This window comes from Eutrema salsugineum, unplaced genomic scaffold (genome assembly GCF_000478725.1).
Source record: "Eutrema salsugineum unplaced genomic scaffold, Eutsalg1_0 scaffold_11, whole genome shotgun sequence".
Lineage (NCBI taxonomy): Eukaryota > Viridiplantae > Streptophyta > Magnoliopsida > Brassicales > Brassicaceae > Eutrema > Eutrema salsugineum.
In genome coordinates this window covers 10850641-10855538 of record NW_006256901.1, presented here as the reverse complement: position 1 = coordinate 10855538, position 4898 = coordinate 10850641, and the positions used below count along the sequence as shown (strand labels likewise).

Here is a 4898-nt window from a genome sequence, read left to right as displayed (position 1 = left end):
GTTAGACTTGATTAAGTGATTTTCAAAGAGATTTCTGTCATGAGAGTGGATTAATCTGATTAAGAAGACTAGACTAAAGAGTAGCAAGTGTTGCATTGTTGTTTAGCATCATTAGTTTGGAATGAAAGCACCCTAATCAATGATCACACCTAGAGGCTTATCTTCCATCATTTGCTTAAGCACCATCATCTTGTTTTGTTGCCTTGTTTAGTTCATTAATCATTGCTTTTCTTGTTCCTTGTTTTATGCTTTCTTGTTACTTTTTTCACACCAAAACTCATCTTTGATCACTTGACTTAAGAAATTATTACATAAACTAGTGTCTGGCAACCACACTTATGGATTTATACCCTTTATGCTGCAACAGCTAAGGGATTGATAACCCTTATTAAGGCCTTGAAAACCTTAGTTATCAATTGGCGCCGTTGCCATATTGTGTGGGCATTGTTAGCATTAGTTTCTGATATAGTTTTTGAGATCAAGTTTCTTTTGTTTTACTGATCACCTTTCAAGTTCTGTCTTTGTTTTCAGGTTTATGATCACAAGAAGCCAAGCAAGAAGACAAAGAGAAAGAGTTGTTCACTTGGAAAGGTTAGGAATGGATCAGCAAGTTGGGAATGAGCATCAGGCTCAAGAAGCTGATCACGGTCAAAGAGCTGGTAATGGGATTGGAATTCAGGTTCAACAAGCTCCGGTCCATCAGGGACAAGCTCAGGGTACCCAGCACCAAGACCAACCTCAGGTTAATCCACCACAGCCCCACCCAAACCCACCCAAACGTCATCAGCCACCACCAGTCTTTGTTGGTGAGAATGACCGAGCAGGAATCCGGCCACCTCTTGTGCAGAACAACAACTTTGAAGTCAAAGATTCTTTGATCAGTATGGTGCAGAATCAGAAGTTCCATGGCTTACCTATGGAGGATCCCTTGGAGCACCTAGATCAGTTTGACAGAGTTTGTGATCTCACGAAGATCAATGGGGTATCTGAAGACAGGTTCAAACTGAGATTGTTTCCATTCAGCCTTGGGGATAAGGCACACCAGTGGGAGAAGAACCTTCCAAGAGGATCAATCCAAACTTGGGAGCAATGCAAGCTTGCCTTTTTATCTAAGTTCTTCTCAAGCTCAAGGACTGCCAAGCTAAGGAACCAGATTTCAAACTTCACACAGCATTCTAATGAGACCTTTGGAGAAGCTGGGGACAGGTTTAGAAGCTATACAAATCAGTGTCCACATCATGGGGTTTCAGAAGCCTCTCTCCTTAGCACTTTGTATAGAGGAGCTGTTCCCAAGATCCGGAATCAGTTGGACACAGCATCAAATGGGAATTTCTTGGCAAAAGAAATCACTGCAGCCATGGAAGTTGTTGAGAACTTAGCCATGAGCCAAGACACCTATGGAGAAGACTTTGATAGAGCCAACAGATGTGAGGACTCTAGTACCCAACAAAGGTTGGAAGAGAAGATCAAAGAGCTGCATATCAAGCTTGACAAAGCCCTGGTTGCCACTCAAAAGCCTATACACTATGTAGGTGAGTCTCAAGAGAGGAGTTGCTTTGAGAACATCAATGAAGTGGGCCTTACAAAAGAGGAGCTGAACTACATAGGTAATCAGAACAAGTTTCAGGGTTACAACAACTTCAACAAGAACCAGAACTTGTCTTATAGAAGCACCAATGTAGCCAATCCCCAAGATCAAGTATACCCTCCCCAACAAGGTCAACAAAGCTTTGCTCAAAAGAATCAGTTCCAAGGTAACTTCCAAGGTCAACAAGCTTTTCAGCAGCCAACAGCTAAGCCACAAGGGAACAGCTTCAATAACCAACTCAGCTTCCAGAAACAAAGGCCACCACCTCCTGGTTTTGCCCCACCACCTGTTCAACAAAGTCCTGATTTCAATGTTGTTCTCCAACAGCTCTTAATAGGACAACAAAAGATGGTATCCGACCTGGAGACACTAGGAGCTGAAATAACGGCTATTAAAAAGAACAAGGGCATCTGCACTTCTGAACCACAAGTCTCTCTTCCTGGTAAAGCTCTTCAAAACTCAAAAGATTACTGCAATGCCATCTACTGCAATGATGACCATTCAGCTGCTGTGCAAGAAATAGAAGACCTTCTCTATGGTCTAAGTCTCTAGTGAACCTGCACAAACTCATGTGGATGAGAATGCCATTATAGAGGATTTCATGGGCTTCTTACATGAACTCAATGAGGACATTAAGAATGAAAGTGTGGGGGCAGCCGGTTTAGTTTTTTCTGTTCAGCAAGGGAATGATTCAGTGTCTATTGAAACAAAGGAGCTGCCAACTGGTCAAGCAAAGCCAACAGATAGTGCCTCCACCTCTGAATCAACTCAGATGAAACCCACCTCCCTCCCAAAGCTAGGCAATCCAGGGAAATTCAATGCACTCTTGGAAACTTTATATAGGGTCGAGAATGCTTTGTGTGATTCAGGCTCAAGTGTTAGTATAATGTCTAAGGACATGATGGAGAAGCTAAAGGTCAAGTCTATAACATCCTATGCTTCTTCTATCACCTTTGGAGATTCCTACTCCAAGAAACCATATGGGTTTTGGGAAAACTATCCACTACAGGTTGGTGAATGCATAATTCCCACTTATTTTGTGATCATGAAGATGAAGAAGACCAAAGAGCTCCCCATATTGCTTGGAACTTCATTTCTCAACACCACTGGTGCAATGATTGACTTTGATACTCAAAGAGTGGTGCTTTCAAAGGTGGATAAGGATGTCTTTTACCTTGTTACACCTCGTTTGGCTGAATTTTGTGGATCAGTTGTTCAAGAAATAGAACCCCCTAAGGTACTTGAGATGAAGTATGTGGGCACTGCTGGAATTCTAGGTGGATCTCAATCTCTTTCAGCTTTGGAGAAGGAGAGAGACCCTCACCCCAATGGTTACAAGTATGAGAATGGAGGGCCATTGATCAGAGAAGAAGACATCTTGCTCTCATGGTCTCCTACACTTGTTGATCAAAAGATGATGAACACCATGAGTGATGGCTCAGCATCAAAAGATAAGAGCATTGAACCTGACCCTTCTTCTCAAGATTTTACTCTGACTCCTTGGGCTGACGATAATGGATCTCTGAAGTATAAGCTGGATTGCAATGGGAAAGCAGGACTGTTTGCTAAGGTAAGGGCAGGTCTCACAAAGGCAATACTTGATAAGGACCAGATGGTATTCAGGAGCTGGTGAACAAAGGCCTAAAGATGGGACATCAAGGACAAGGGTCTAATGGTTATCAAAGGCAGCCATCCTCATCTTTCCTGCTCAGGACCATTGAAATGCTGAAGAGCATCAGTGCTCAACCTCACCCCAGCTAAAGACAGGTTTTTCAAAGTCAAACTTAGTGACTTTAAATAAAGTGCTCTTGGGAGACACCCCAAGCTTATCCTTGTACATAACTTTTTTAAATTTTTTCTCTTCTTTTTCATGTTTTAGGATATTTTGATGGGTTTTGTGAAGTGTTTTCAGGTCTAAGGTAACTTAGGGATGCTGTGGTCCAATGACAAAGTGAAAAGGAGTCTGAGAACAAGCTGATGAAGGACTTAAGGAATGAAAACTGGTGAGCCGCCACGTGTGCTACTTGGGTGTGCGAGTTGGACAAGGTCAGGTCCCATCTAGCACACCTGTTCGCAAATCACACTTACATGGGTGTGCGAGTCAGTTCTCCCCTGATCCAAGTAGCACACCTGTTCGCAAATCACACCTACGTGGGTGTGCGGGTTGGTGTCTTCTAGGGCCATGTAGCAGCAACAAAGAAGGCCAGAACTTTCACGAAGCTTGATGTGCGACTTGGGTGTACGAGATATGAAGGAGAGCAGCCCATGTCGCACAACTGCATTCACCAAGCTTTATGTGCGACTTGGGTGTGCGACTTGGTCCAAGACAAGTCCATGTCGCACAAGGGAGTTCAGGCCAAGCCAAACCCATCTCCAGTGATGTATGGCCTCATCTGGTGCAGATACTCACTCCCCTTTTGCATAAGAACCACACCAGGTATCACTCCAAACACTTGTAAATGAGCATTTAGCATTTTTCTTTTTCTTTTGCAATTCATGTTTGATTTTTCCCCTTTCTCATGCTTTTATAACACAAGGGACTGTGTTATTTAAGTGTGGGGGAGAGGCTTTGTGTTTACTAATCATGTTTTCTATGTTCTTATTTTCTCTTTTGCATTTTTGAGTCTCATTTGATCATGCATAGCATTTAGTGCATATAAAAAAAAAAAAAATTGAAATATTTGAAAATTCTAACACAAAAAAAAAATGTTCATGTAGCTGCATTCACATTTTAGGATTGAGTCTAGCTTGCATCATATAGGTTGCATCTTGCTGGGAGTAATGATAGTTTTTTCTTAAGAGTACATCACTTAGAGAATTTGGACCAAATATGCTTGTGAAATGATTTCTGTGCTTGCAAGGCTTGAAATGATTTGAATCTGAGAAGCAAGTTTGAATTGAACTCAACTCTAATAAGTGAAAACCCTGAACTTGACTTGAAATTATCATTTGGTGCATTGTTTGAATAAGCTTGTGGATATCAATATACATATTTGAGCTAAAATCCTGTTTTTACCATCCTCTTCCTTAGCTCAAATAGCTGAATCTGCATAATAGATCAGTTTTTCTCACCCTGAACCCATCCTTCTTTCAAGCCAATTGTTTGTGTGTGATTGAGAGGCCACCGTGGACCAAACTTAGCATAAAGTGTTAGGTTTAGGGCGACAAGGGCAAGTCTCATTGAGTGCTAAGTTCCATCATCAAGGAGCTGAGAGATTTGGCAAGAACTAAGTGTGGGGGAATACTTGTTGGTGAGTGGAAAAAGGAGAGATGAGTGGAAATAAAAGGAGAATGGTGAGAACTAGGGGAT

At 42.0% G+C, this 4898-nt stretch overlaps 1 non-coding gene across 1 annotated transcript; it reads right to left on the bottom strand.

Moving 5' to 3' along the window:
- Window positions 1–1138: 1138 nt before the first annotated feature.
- On the bottom strand, window positions 1139–1245 carry LOC112090103. Its single transcript, XR_002901459.1, has one exon. It is a non-coding gene; the product is annotated as a small nucleolar RNA R71 (small nucleolar RNA).
- Window positions 1246–4898: the final 3653 nt, after the last annotated feature.